Source organism: Ambystoma mexicanum, chromosome 4q, assembly GCF_040938575.1.
Source record: "Ambystoma mexicanum isolate Mex_15411 chromosome 4q, UKY_AmexF1_1, whole genome shotgun sequence".
Lineage (NCBI taxonomy): Eukaryota > Metazoa > Chordata > Amphibia > Caudata > Ambystomatidae > Ambystoma > Ambystoma mexicanum.
Genome location: NC_090928.1, coordinates 963,924,210 through 963,939,778, shown reverse-complemented (window position 1 = coordinate 963,939,778; position 15,569 = coordinate 963,924,210).

Sequence of the window (15,569 nt, the reverse complement as noted above, 5' to 3'; positions counted from 1 at the left end):
TGGACTACGTGGCTGTTCCACCACCCTGTCCGAATCCCACGTCGCGTCCCTCGTCGGACTCACGAGGCACACTGTCAGTCTCCGACAGCAGCTTACCCTCCTCAGGGTAGGAACGTGGACGATCTTCACTCACCGACAGAGGCCCCGGCAACCCCACCGTAGATGACAAACGCGGAGGAACACCAGCCGCGTCCATGACAGGCCCCACCGAAACCACAGGCAGAGGGGGTAACCTCGAATCCAGCTGGCCCAATAAGTATTGCCATGTGGACAGAACTTGTGGACAGAACCTGGAGCGACAACATAGCCTGCGGGTTCACCAGCGGGTAACTAGCCGGGCCAGCCCCCGATGTCGAAGGTCCAACACACTGCAGCCCCAAGGCCGAAGGTCGCAACACCGGCTCCCGGTCGTCATCCACCTCCGAGGACACCGAAAAAAGCAGCCATCTCTTGATGTAGAATGGCGTCCAGCATCAGCGAGTCAAAGGCAGAAGCCTGCCACGTGTCACTCGTCGGCACCAATTCTTCCGTATCCATCCTTGACGACGAGAAAAGCATCGGGCCTTTATCAAACCCCGTCATCGCTGGAGCCGATGACACAACTGTCAACGACGGCACTGTAGATGGCAGAGTAACCGTCAACGACGCAACTCCCGTCGACGAGGACGTCGTTGTAACCGCCACCTGCGGTGCAGATTTCCCAGGCGAATTAGCCTGCTTAGCAATGCTGGACCGGTGCTTAGAGGAATCCTGGCTAGAGGACGACCTGTGATGGTCCCCTGAAGAGGAGCGCTTCAACGACAAGTCTTTCTTGGCCTTTTCCTGAGACGCCCCTTTGCCGGAGCTCGATTTCTTGGGCCTACCTCCAGACCCCCAGGAATGGTCCGACCGACCATGTTTGGACGAAGCAGCCCCCTTCAACAGGTGCTTACTCGAAGAGACTCCACCACTCTTCCCGACCTCTGACCCAGGAGCAGGGCGAGAATTCTTTGCCAGAGGCTCAGCCGACGCCGCCCCGCGATGATCCGCCACCTGTACAGGCCGCTCAGAGGTCAAGCTCCTCACCGACCCAGTCTCGGAAGCGGCACAGGTGACATCATTAAGCCAACAAACCAACTGCCGATTGCGGTCCTTAGAAACCTCTACAAATCTCGCAAGAGTCGGCAGAGTGATGAGGGTAAAGGCAGTAGATGCAGTCCATATGCCCGTCCCCTTTATACACTTTCTTCAGCCCACAATTCACACAGGGCCGGAACAGAGACTTCTTCGGACCAGAAGACATTGCAAAACACAGTAGCACAAGCACGTGCCAAAAAACCACAATGAACACGAGGTGATTCCAACACTTTGGAGACGGTTGAAATCTGAAGGGAAGCCGCGGAGGCAGGGCTATTTATACCCTACTTCCTATTGGTGGGGTCTAAAGCACGCGAAAAGGATGTTGATAGGACACTGAAGTGTCAAAGTTTTCCATAGGAAAACGCCAAGTTAAAATGACCGAGGTTCCCAGCCTGACGACAGGGAATATTCATAGCATGTGAATCCATGAAAGATCCAATGCTGGAGAATGTTAGAAAGTCCATGAGTGATTTACTGAAGAAGGTAAAGAGAAGAAAAGAACAGAGGCCAAACCTACCGGGATCTATTCTCTGAAGTCGCGCAAGTGGCGCTGCTGCCGTGACAGTGTAGGAGAGTCTGCGAACTTCCGGGTTTACATAAAGCAAAACTCACTGCCGTGGGAACAACGACGAGTTGGTGAGCTTCTGCAGGGGGAGGAGCAATGTTAGACAGGGCGATTGTGAGGGAGAAGGAATAAACTGATGGAAGGGCGAATACTGGAATGGGAATGTACCGATTGTGACATCTGTGAGAATGCTGTAATGTGATCAGGACTGGAGCGGGAAGCGGGTAACTCGCGGTTGGTGGCAGAGATTGCTAGGGACAGAGATGATAGAAAAACAAGTTACTTCTTACCTGGTAACGTTCTTTCGATGGGATGTTCCTCTGACGTATTCCTTATCTTTGATAATTCCCTTTTGTAGCATAAGATAAGTCCTGCATGAATTGGTTATTGACCTTGAAGGAGCGTAAGCTGCAACCACAAAGTAAGTATTACTGCGGGGATGGATGGGAGGGGCGATAAGGAATACGTCGGAGGAACATCCCATCGAAAGAACGTTACCAGGTAAGAAGTAATTTGTTCTTCTTAGGGATTGTGTCCTCCGACGTATTCCTTATGTTTAATGGAATCCCATAGCAGTGGTGTATAATTGGAGGTGGGAGTAAAAAGGCCATGTTTCCCTTTAGGAATGAACAGAATGTAATACGGCTTTGCCAAACCTAGTCTCCTGACTAGAGGAGGAATCCAGGTTGTAAAATCTTGTGAAGGTATGTGCGGACGACCATGTGGCAGCCACACATATGTCTCGAACCGGAACCTCTCTCTGGAGGGCCGAAGAGGCTGCGATACCCCTGGTTGAATGAGCCCTAAGATTTTGAGGAGGCTCTTTCCCTGCTAGTTTGTAACATTCCAGAATGGCTAAAATAATCCATCTGGAAATGGTCTGTTTTGTTATCGGTAGTCCCAATTTGTGCCCTGAGTAACCTACGAACAGTTGGTCTGCCGGCCTAATCCTAGCAAGTCTGCTGATGTAAAAGCTTAAAGCCCGCCTTGGGTCCAGCCTATGTAGCCTTTCTTCCTCTTTCCCCGGATGGGGAGGAGGAAAGAATGAAGGTAAGGTAATTTTCTGAGTGACGTGGAATTCAGAAACCACCTTTGGGAGGAAATTAGGCTTCACCTGTAGGACAACTTTGTCTTTATGAAAAATTGTATGAGGGGGTTTACAAGATAGAACTTGTAATTCGCTCACCCTTCTAGCAGATGTTAGTGCCACTAATAAGTTTTAAGGGTGAGAAATCTTAGTGAACAAGAGTGGAGTGGTTCGAAAGGAGTACCCATCAGGAAATTTAAGACTAAATTTAAGTCCCATAAGGGAACTGGGCTCTCACCCCAGGACCTGGCCAACCCTGAAACTGGGCTACTTCACCTACATTCCTGAACAACCACAAGACTGCTACACCTCCTACCACCTGCCCACGCCTACAACAACGCAGGTGTCCAGGCTGCCACCCTGGAACCCCAGCAGGCCTCTAGACTGCCACTCTAGAGAACCGAGACCTTAAAGCCTCCAAAAAGACAATCACAACCTCACTCCAACAGGGATTCACAAAGTGGAAACATACAACATCACTGAGATCACAAACACCCATGGTCTTAATACCATACTCATTACACCAGACCAGGATGTACAAGCCTTCCAAACACATTGGGAGCGGTGGCCACGCACTCCCGATGCCAACATCAATGACTGGTAAAAACTAAACGGTCTTATAGCAAGGAAAACATCCTAACCCAAAACAAGCTGTTGAACCCATGGATACAACAAAATCCACAATAAATACCACAAGTAACATAGAAAACAATTTACTCATCATCTCAGGACTTACCACACTCAATACCGACGGGTCATTACCAGGCGTCCCCAGCTACCCCTTTACCACCAGCTACCTACTGTCCAATGTGATGGGAAGGATAAAAAAATCCCTAGAGGAGGCGCTACCTCCCTCACAGAACAACCTCATCGCTGTTCAACCTTTACCAGAATCAGGTAACCCCTATAACCAGACCAATCCCCTCACATGAAATTAGAAAATCCTAACATCCTTAATTGAAAGAGTCGAGGCGCTACCTCACTCTAGAACAATCGCATGATTGTTCAACTTTTACCACGACAAAACCAAATCAAAACAATGTAAGGAAAACTATATACCTCACTGACATTACCCAAACAATTCAAACCATGCATTTCACACTGCAACACTTCCATGCTGAATGTGAGTTCACCCAATACCCAACACTCACTGACTCTCTCCAACCTATCTGAGTCAGATTCATCATGACATACATTCCAAAATCATAGAATGCTGCAACCATATGCTGTAAACAATACATAAACCGCATTAAAAGCATTTGCGTTGTGCACATTTGAATACAAAACCATGTTGCTCATAGTAAGTAAAATCCCCAAAACTAACACTGTTATGAACTAAAACGTCCATAGCCATTTGCAGGCTCTTAAGCGAACCTATGAGTCCATAGCCGTTTACACAGGCTCTACTGACATGTGCAATATAGCTGAAAATCCTCAAAACGATTAAAGCTATCACACTCATACACATACCACCCATCTTACACTAACAGCAACGATTTATGTACATTAGTGTCCATGTGCCATGGTGCTTGGCACTCGAAACATGGAATTCCTCAAAAGAATTATGCTAAATACCCTTCAATACAACATATTTACCACACTATATTGTCACCGTTTCACTTACCCATTTACATAACAGAACAGCGCTGTTTAAGATGCATTTATATCTTCTATAAACAAAACTCATTTGCATCCTCGCAGTGCCCCCATTCTACAGATTCACATCGCACCAAGGAACTCACCATCCTGCACATGAAAAATGCTCTGTCAGTTTTAAATAGGTATATTAAAGTTCCAGACTACCCAACATTATGGCTGTTACTCTCTGCACAAGCCTATACCCCACCATACTGTCATGACCTAAAAATGTCACCTTCTTTGTTGGCTGCTACCTGTCGGCTCACTAACTGAGACGGAGCGGCATGCCAGCATCACAATCTGCCGAAAATGTCTCTTTTGCCAAGCAGAGACCACAGCATTTGGCACCTAAACCATGTCTCTTGGATCCGATTCGTATCATAGGCTTCCCATGTTCTAAGCATTGTTCATTCCTGCCTTAATATAGATGCACACATATTTTGCTTCCTTCCTTCTAAGACACATGTCTTGCCAAACGTCAGATTCCTTAAAGTACTTTCCCTTTTACATCCTCAGGGCAAACAGCACTTATAATACGAAGCTCTAACAATAGCACACTCCAAAGAACATTCTACGCTTCACCATCTCCCCCTGCTGCATGTGTGACATCATCAGTCACTACTGCTCAGCAGGGCTATGCAGAGCTCCATAGGCCAACGGTTGTTCACTTCCCAGGAGACCACGCCACGAAAGGCTCATAAATCACCAGAGTTTCAGACAGCCAAAAACATGATGTGCACGATAAGCACAGTACAGTGCTGCCAGGCTCCCATAACTTCAAAGCCTGCAATCATCTTGTGAGAAGGACACCGTTTAAAACAACAGCTCCCCATTGCTATGAGTGCACATGACATGGGAGTGACGTGTAGTCAGGCAAACAGTTCTCCTTGTTCATGTCAAATTCACATCCATTTCCCAAAAGCAGAGCAGCGTCTCTTTTTTTCTATTGCCATTCTAACTTAAAAAAAAAAAACGTAGAGTAGCATCACATTCCTCCCAGTGGGCTAGCTCTTCATTACATCTCATGGAAGACCAGGGTACAGCGTTTGCTTTCAACATCAATTTCCAAGTATTGCCAATATTATCTTTCACCTGCTGGTCCAGCGCCATCTCCAGCCCCCGTGGCAGAGCTCTGCCTCCTACTTAGGAGCTGCCCATCCAAAAAGGGGCCTCTTTCTTGAACTTCCCCTGAACCCTGGGACGCAGTCCTCCTTCCTGCTCCTGGAGCTGATCCCTCTGCAATGGGGCCCAATTCCTGTTCCTGCGCTCTGGGGAGCCATGTCAGGATTTATTATGTCTTCATGTGGATATGTAACTAAGATTTCTTCAGGTAAGTTTATTTCCAAGTTCGTAGTTACATATCCACATGAAGATATAAAGGACATAAGCTGTGACAACACCGGCTCCCATCACCCAGGGCCAGCCAGCTGTAACAGCCTCTACACAGAACACTCACTCAGAATATTCCATCATCCACACATAAACATTCCACATGACATCTCAAGCTACCTCACCTCAGACAGGCACAATACAACACACCTCCCTCCTTTACTAAACCATACATGCACAGAACAAGTCGCATACCAGAACACCACAACTACCACCTTCCAAAAGATACGCACACGTAACACTCAACTGGCAGACAGACACTTCCACGGCCAAACCCAACCATCAAAACATCACACCCTGACAAACTACATTCCATGAACCAATAACAAAAATACTGTCATCCATTTGCCTGTTCCTGCCACAAACAAGCAACTGGGCTCTCACCCCAGGACCTGGACAACCCTCAAACTGTGCTACTTCACCTACATTCCTGAACAACCACAAGACTGCTACACCTCCTACCGGACATAAGCTGTGAGAACACCGGCTCCCATCACACAGGGCCAGCCAGCTGTAACCGCCTCGACACAGAACACTCACTCAGAATATTCCATCATCCACACAAACATTCCACATGACATCTCAAGCTACCTCTCCTCAGACAGGCACAATACAACAGATCGCTCTCAGCTCCAATAGGTTCATGTGTAGTCTGGACTCCGATGGAGACCAACGACCGCTGATGGTCAAGTCGTTGGCATGGGCTCCCCACCCCGTGAGTGAGGCGTCCGTGACTACTGTTATCTCCGGCCATGGTTGCCAAAACAGTTCTCCTTTCAAAATGTTCTCTCGATAAGCCCACCATTGAAGGTCTTGGGCTACCTTGTCCGGAATCCGAAGGAGATCTGTCATTTTTCCTGAGAACTGCGACCACTGGGTTCTTAGTGCCCACTGGAGAGATCTCATTCTCAGGCGAGCCTTTGGAACAAGGAAGATGCAGGATGCCATGAGGCCTTGCAAACTCAGAAAGTCGAAGGCTGGGAGATGTTGGGCATTTTGAAACTTTGTGACCATCTGCAGAATATCTTGAGCCCTCACCTCTGGTGGCGAGGCTTTTCCCAGAGAAGTGTCCCGGACCGCTCCGATGAACTGGAGTCTCTGTGATGGGATCATCTGTGACTTCTTTAAATTGAGGGAGAAGCCCAGTTTGTGAAGGAAGTGGCAGACATAATCTAGCTGGATCTGAGCTTGTTCCGCAGATCCAGCCCTGATCAGCCAATCATCCAGGTAGGGGTAGACGTGAATTCCTCCCCTCCTTACATTTGCAGCCACTTCCGACATGAACTTGGTGAAGGCCCTCGGGGCGGAGGTCAGCCCAAATGGCAGAACTCGAAATTGATGAGAGCCGCCAATTGCGAACCTCAGGTATTTCCTGCGTTTGAGATGGATTGGCACATGGAAATAAGCATCCTGGAGGTCCAGAGATACCAGCCAGTCCTCGAGCTGGAGGGCCTGAAGGATCTGACAGAGAGTTACCATCTTGAACTTGTCCTTCCTGAGGAACTTGTTCAATTCTCGTAAATCCAAGATAGGTCTCAGTCCTCTGTCTTTCTTCGGTATGAGAAAGAAGGGGGAGTACCAGCCCTTGTTCCTCTCCGCTACAAGTACCGGTTCTATGGCACCTTTCTCTAGCAGGTCTACAATTTCCTGCAAGAGGAGCGGATCTGGAACTTTCAGAGAGCTGTTCCCCGGGGGTTGACTCTGAGGGATGAGTAGAAAAGGGAGGCAGTAACCTTGGGCAACTGTCTCCAATGCCCAATCATCTGACGTATTAGCCTGCCATTCCGTCAGATGTTGAGTTAACCTGCCCCCTACTGGTGTCTTGTGAGGAGAGTCCTCAGGAATGCGGAATGGAAGCGAAAGGACTTACCTCTCCAAGAGGTTCCCGAGGGGCGATATGGTGTCTGACGGATTGCAGCTCCCAGGGATTTTGCTGCTGCCTTTGATGTTTGTAGCTTTTCTAAACTGTCATCCGCCTTCTTACCAAACAAAGAAGAGCCGTCAAAGGGCATATTCAAGAGTCTGCTTTGCTCATCTGGAGCAAAACCAGACTTTCGCAACCAAGCAAATCTCAGGGTTGTTGTACTTGCCGCCATGGCCCTGCTGATGCTGTCAGCAGAATCGATGCCAGTTTGAAGGGATTCGCACATTGCATCTTTACCATCCTTAATGATGTTTAGAAACGCTTCCCTTTATTCTCCCTACGGGAGGCAGTCAGTCGCTGATGAAGCACACTCCCAAAGTGTGTGGCTGAACCTTGCGAGCGTACAAGTAGCATTGATGGATTTCAACGCCAAGCTACATGCAGAAAATACTCTTTTGGCCATAGAGTCATATCTCTTGTCATCCCTGTCCTGTGGAACAGTAGGGTAAGCCGATTTACTACCTGATGAAGTTGCTGCCTGAACAACCAGACTCTCCGGAGTTGAGTGTCTGGATAAATATTCAGGGTAAGCAGTGAACACCCTATATTTGGCTGATAATTTTTTGTTAACCGCCGGGATAACCTCAGGGGTTTCCCAGTTTGCCAATATTTTCCTTTGTAATGCCGCATGAAATGGCACCACAGGATCCTCCTGTGGACCTTTAACCAAAATGTCTGTGAGGTCGTCTTGCTGAAAAGCAAGTGATGGTGTAGACCACCCCATAAACTCTATTATCCTTGCCATCAAGGTTATAAAAGGGTTTTCAGTATGTTCCCCTGGGTCTGGTTTGGCAAATTCCACTTCTGGGGAAGTGTCCAATCCACTTGCTTCATGTAAGGATTCTTGGAGGTCTTTTAACCTACCTTCCTCAGAGGTAAATTCCTCTGGTACAGGAGTTGCAGATCCCTGCAACTCAAAAGGTCTTTCCTGATCGGAATTCTCCCCTTCTTCATAAATAGATGATAAGACTCTGGAATGATCAGATCTTGGAAATGGTATAAATCCCATTTCCAGAGCAGAAGGGGCCAAATTCGTCCTAATTGGCTGAGAAAACGTCGACGTCGTCGACACGAACGTTAAAAGCTTCGAAGCCATCGAAAAAGGCGTCGAGAAAGTTGGTAGAGGCCTCGAGGAACTCGAGAGTATCAGAATTCTACTCGAGGTTGTCAATGACATTCTCGTGATCGAGGCTCTGGGTATGGCCATTGGCTGTGAGGTGGCCGTGGGTTTGTCCTTTCTCGACGTCGAAGACGGCGTCGAATCGACTGACCTGTGCGTCGAAGAACCGTTCGATAATGGCATTGAAGACGCAGATCTATGCGTCGAAGGGACTTTCGACGATGGCATCGAAGACACAACCTTGCCTTTGCTCGAGGGTTCGTGGCGCTCTCGAGTGGCTTCTTTCGCCGGGTGCTGCGACTTGCAGCGTTTTGATTTTTCGGGTCTTCACCCAGGGTATCAACCTCAGCAGTATTCGAGGGGGTCGAGGCCGCTTTCTCGAAGACACTAAGCATCATTTTCCTGAATTCCTCCCACTCAGCCTGAGAGCTATGTTTTGGGGGGCAGGAGACCCTTTTCGGGGAAACAGAAGAAGAAGACGAGTCTTCGACGTCTCTTTTTTGAATGCTTATATCTCGAAGAGTGATGGGAACTGCTTCGAGACCTAGAACGAGAATGTCTTTTGTGATGGCGAGGAGACGAATGTCTCGTCTGCGCCGAGGAAACTTCTGAAGAAGTTTTAACTGCCTTACCTCTCTCGAGCTTCCCCTTACGCTCCTTCAAGGCTTTCGCCGTCATGGACATGCAGTCCTCGTACTCCGAACAATGGTGCTCGACTCCCAGGCACCACAAACAGATCCTGTGAGGATCCGTCAACGACATTTTCTTTCCACAGTCTTGACATTTTTTGAAGCCGGCCCGTGGAGTCGTCGGTTCGGATGAGGAAGCCATCGAGTACGAGTCAGTATTCTCGAGGAATAATGAAGTATATTTGACTGAAGAACTGAGCAACGATATTCCGAGGCACCACGAAGCGCAGAAACACGGAACTGAGCAATGGACGCTGCGTGTGGCTATTTATGGGCATGGTGACGTCGGCGCCGATATGGTGGCTGTCGAGGGACACCAACTCGACGGACGTCGATGCGCAGCGCCCACTACTGAGAAAAATGTTTCCGAGGCCAGCAAGCTGGAAACGAATTAGCAAAGATAAGGAATACGTCGGAGGACACAATCCCTTCAAAAGGTAGATTACACAGAATTCTTTCACAAGGGCTAGTAGTAGAATCTAAGAGATAAGCGAACTCACGGAGCGTGGCTAGAAGAAGAGTAGCAACATAATGTTGCATTGTTCAAAATTCCAGATAACCCTTCCCTAACAACCGAGGCGGAGTCAGCCTCTGGGAAGAGTAGTGGAAGGCTGGAACACTGCTCTGTCTTCGGACCGCCATCTTGGGGAGCCAAAGCTGGCTGATCCAATCTGCTTCCACCGGTGCCACATGGACCATCTGCGCCAGCAGGGCATGACAGAAATGCACACACGCATAACAGCAACACCCAATTTTTCCAAATTTGTACTCGGGTCCCTCCGGGGGCATTCAACCAACAGCGTGAGGGGACCTTAATTCTGATGAAAGGCGCTATACAAATGAATGAAATCACCACTGGACCTGCTAGGTACATATAGGGCACCACTCCGGTGGAAACTGGCCTCAGGCATGGCTACCCACACACACCAGAATACAGCAAGCATTGACATAATGTGGTTGTGTTGGTCACATAATTTTCTGCCTACTTACACCAGACTATGCCTCAACACTTTTGACATCAGTATTCAGCGAAGACCTATGGCCAATTCGGGCACGCTGAACACATAGCGAGTCTCTGGCACTCACACAATCTCCTGGCTCCTCTCCTCAGCACCCATCCAGATGCCGGACCTCATTGGTTGATCTCTACCGGAGCCTGGGCAGCCCTACTAAGCCTTTTTTGGCCAAATGCACACATCTATTGTAATTTGTAATCTTACTGCGTGACCTCAAACACTCTGGACCTTGGTCCCTGAGGGCATCCCCACCACAAGCACATTGAGACTATATAACAATGTTAAAATGTGCTATATAAATGACAAGTACAATACAATTAAGTGCTATCTTGGCCATGGCCAAATATGGAATGCTGCCATTAGGGGTGACAATATAATTAGTAGGAGCGCTCCTAATTTGCACAAGGCAAATACCATTGCTACTAACCTGGGGAATGAGCTTTTAACGTCCTTTAACAAGTTATATAGGGATCTAGACCTGGGGATCAAGGCGTCTGCAGTCTCTCAGAGCAACCCTCTATTGTCCTCAGAGGAACAGGCAAAACTGTTCCATAGCGCTCTTCCGGACTTAGATCGAGCACATGCCTACCTAGCTGATTATGAATGTGCCATTACAAAAGTTAAATTGTTCTTGGCATTACTTGCAACAGGAGTCATAAAGCAATTGTTAATATGATTGACCAGTGCGACCCATTTGATTAAGAGGCATGTGCTGCCAAAAGGTTGCCAGAAAAGATCTCTGCCTAGCTGGTCATGGTAAAATGGCAGAACAAGCATTTGTGATTAGAGATAGGCAAGTGTCTTACCGAAAATGGGTTATAACACATTTTTGGAAACAAAATATTGAACTTTGGCAAGAATTAGTTATGTGTGATGGATCCAAGAATACACACACCGTTTGGAACATAGTCAATGGCATTAAACCATGCTACCACGTTGTGCATTACAGGTGGATGACTCCAAAGATGGCTGGAAAAATTATATTAATAGAATGGGTGGACAAAGGCCCTTAGTAGAGACAGATAGCAATGGGTCTAATACTAGATGGCATTATGCACATCAGGTTCAAGAGATCAAAGGTAATATTAAAAATTAAGCTCTCAAGTGCTGTGGGATCAGATGGTCTATGTAATGCTCTTTTAAAGATTGAACCTAAGATGTGGGCTAATTTGCTACACACACTATTCTAAGTTATCAGTTCCCTTCATAAGAGATGGAGAGACAGAATTATTGTGCCAGTACATGAAAGAGGGCAACATATTGACCCCAAGAATTGTAGAATCCTGGCAATGATTGACGCACCAGCGAAGATATTTGCTTGCATCTTGCCCTTGGAAGTAAATTGTTGGGCTGGAGAAAAATCACATTATATCTTAAAATCAAAGAGGTTTTCATAGAAGGGCCAGCACAGTGGATAATATTCTGGCACTTGTAACTGTAGTCGGATCGGCCTGGCAGATCCGTCAACAATCTATGAATGTTGCATTTGTTGACTTTTGATCATCTTTCAACTGTAAAGAGAGCTCTTATGGTAGACGTTACAAGGGTGGAATATACCTGTGAGGTTCTTAAAAATGATCATTGCCCTTCACACCCATACAATGGCTTGATTAAGACTCTCATACTCGGTATGGTGACTGATCCAATACAAACCTATGTTGGACTTTATTTTGCCGACTTATCCACGGCCTTGACCTCTGATAATGTCTATCCTCCAAGACTAGGGAATGCCTCTGTGCAATGGTTGGGCTATACAGATGAGCTTGGATTTATGGACTGTATGCCTAAGGGGCCACAGAAACAACGTAATCATATTTTCTCAACACTGTTGCCAATAAAAATGGACTAAAAATGAATACTCGTAAAACAAAGATAATGGCCTTTAATTCCGGCAACAGGCCCCTAGCCAATACTTTCTTCTGCCAATTGGACAAAAAACCTGTGGATATAGTCACACAATTTGACTATCCAGGCGTAGTAATAGACCATAGATTAAACTGGTCTGCTCAACATGCGAAAAAAACACAGCTGTTAGTGAACCAACAGTTAGGAGCTATTAGATCTCTTGCATTAAAAGACTGGGGATTCTGCATCAATGCAATTATTAAGATTTATACAGCTAAAATAGTCCCTACAATAACATATGGTGCTGAAGTCTGGGCATAAAGCACCCTAAGAGTTTCTTCCGTAAATCGGAAAGTAAATGTCTTAAAATCTTAACTGGACTTCCTCAGAGGTTACTGGTTGAATACTTGTATTCTGAATTTGTAATGTGTAGTAAGTAGTAGCTCCATTCTTACCCCACGCTGCATCAATCTTTATTGGAAGCGTGTTAATTCGGCTAGTGATACCTTAATTTCGAAAATTGCAAATAGACTCACTTGGAATAATTGCCTTAGAAAATCCACTATTGATTGTTTACTAAGAGAAGCTAATGGCTGGTGTCTGGATCTTGCAATTGATAGTACTACTCTAAGGCATATTATGTTTAAAATGCTGATTAAGAGATGAATTTCTAATACAATAACGATCATTTATTGGCAGATTTGGCCAGAAAATTGGTCATTATGTCCAGTATCCCGAATAATACGGTATTATGTGACTATATGAAAATACAATTCAATATAGTAGAATCTCTTGAAGTCACGGGAGCAAGGAAGAAAGTATACAGAGCACTAAGAACATGTAGATTCTCTGGATCCTATCTTGTAGAACTATTAAGCATCTACTGTTGGTGTGTGAAAGTCTCGATTCCATCCGTAAAATGTAAGTGCTAGCCTATGGCAAAACTGAGGTGACAAGTAGCTCCAATGAAGCAATATGGTAACACTTTCTCATGGGTAATGATACTGGCTTGAGCTACCATCTCACTAAATACTGGGGATTATTAAGCATTATCTGGATGAAATTTGTATAGATCAATTATTACTTTTTATGTGAATATTTTTTTTCAAATTTATTTTTTAATGTGCTATTTTCGAATGGCTCTGTTTTTGTGTACCAAAAATCATATTGGCTGTATACTAAATACATTTTTTAAAATGTGGGCCACCACTGTTATACACAGGATGCCGGATTATCTTTTAAACTTACAAGAGGTCCTCTTTCTGATAATCAACGTTTTGCTTAGGTTTTTTCTTCCATTAAGAAATGAATGCAAAGAAAGAAGCACAGTTTAAAAAGTAATAAAAATGAGTTGGTTTCAGTTAATTCTCGTGGTGCATACTGGATGGTTACTAACCAGCCTCTGTCTTTATTATTATACCTTTAGGTCTTACTGCTCCTTCTCAAGGTAAAAACATTGGGTATTGTGACGACGAATCCATGGAATCCTAGGGGACAGGACAAATGAGATCCCACTGGGGTTCACACCCCCTCCCCCCATCTGGGGACAAGGAATGTTCAAGTAGGGATTTCATTCCACCTCCTTTCACTGCAAAGTCCCAAGTGTTTGTTGATATGAGAACCAAACAGGGAAATCTTGTACAGGGCCCCTTTAAAGTGGATGCCTTGGTTTCTGACCTGTATTCATTTCTGCCTATTTGTGAAAACCATAACCAATGGAATCTCAGAATCCATTCCAGGGAAGGACCTAAATACACAGAGTGAAAGAGAAAGTCAATGTGGCCAAAGCGAACAGGATCTCTAACATTGTGACAATGGGACAGAGCAATAGGTAAATGTCCCTATGGTAGCAGCAATTAGAGAATGTTGTGCCAACAAGTATAGCTGAATTTGGTGGATTGGTGAAAGAAACAGAACATCTGTGACTAAGCTCTCAGCTACGTGATGCAGAGCCGAGGGGCTGATGGAGGAGGAACCCCCTATCACCCCCAACACAACTCTGAGTATGGCAGGGACTTGTTACAAGGACATCAGGGTGCTCATGGCCTCTCTAAAAAGATGTGTTCAGTCGTCAGACCTGCAGAGGCAGTAAAGCACATAGCCTCCACCCATACCACAGAGTTGGAAGAGAATAATGAGGGCATGGGGAAGCAGGGCTGTGTGGAAGGTTTGAGCGAGAGTAGACAAGATGCAGCAGCGTGCTGGAGATGACAGAGTGATTTCGAGGTGGTGGGAGTAGACTGGGGGAGAGGTGGACATGTTTGCAGGAGAGAACAAAGAAGGGCTTTGGAGCAGGAAGGAGAAGGAGAAGGGGAAGAACATCAGAGGTAGGTTAAGGACGGAGGGGCCCCATAGTTTGGGGAAAGTGATAACCCAAGGGTTGGAGAGACCTAGAAACAAGAGGTTACGTAGCGCCAGACCTCCAGAGCTTTTCGAGAGAAGGACCCCAGAGGTCAGAGGGAGAGATGCCCAAGAGGTTGGGGAGATAGTTACCTCAGGGAATGGTGAAACGTAACCCCAGCAGATGGGGAGAAAATGAAACCAGAGGCCAAAGAAAGGGAAAATAGTGCAGCATAAGAGAAGGAGAACAGCAGAGAGGTATGCCAGGCAGAGACAGCAGGCAGTTCCTGTAGATACGCCTTACCTCTGTTGGTCCACTGTGGTCTGGAAGATGTACGGGCATGCAGCAGAGCACTGAGGAGGTACTAGAAGAGTGAAAGTGTTATAATTAAGAGAGGAGAAGAAGAAACCCAAGAAGTAAGGCTCTGTGCCAGCAAAGGGAGAAGATTTGGGAATGGCTAGTAGACCCACAGACTGTGTGTTAGTAGTCCCTCCCTCCAACAGCACAGCCACTCTACTAAAAGTGGGATGAAAATCATGAAGATTGCGCTTGGCAACTAACCCGATCTGGGAAGGAGCTGAGAGAGGCCACAGAATCATGCTCCAGCTGGAATCAGTAAAGAAGAGGATGTCTACAAGATCGGTGAGAAGTAGCATTAAGGGCACTTACAAATTCTCACATTATGAGAGGCACCCATCACCTGTAGATTACCTGACCAGAAGAAGAAGAACCAGATATTAAGGGTATTAAATCCAGACATAAAACATTAACAGTCTGTGCTTAGGGCAAAACCATCTGAACATTTGTTTGTCTGTTTTCACACTGAGGGGAAGACA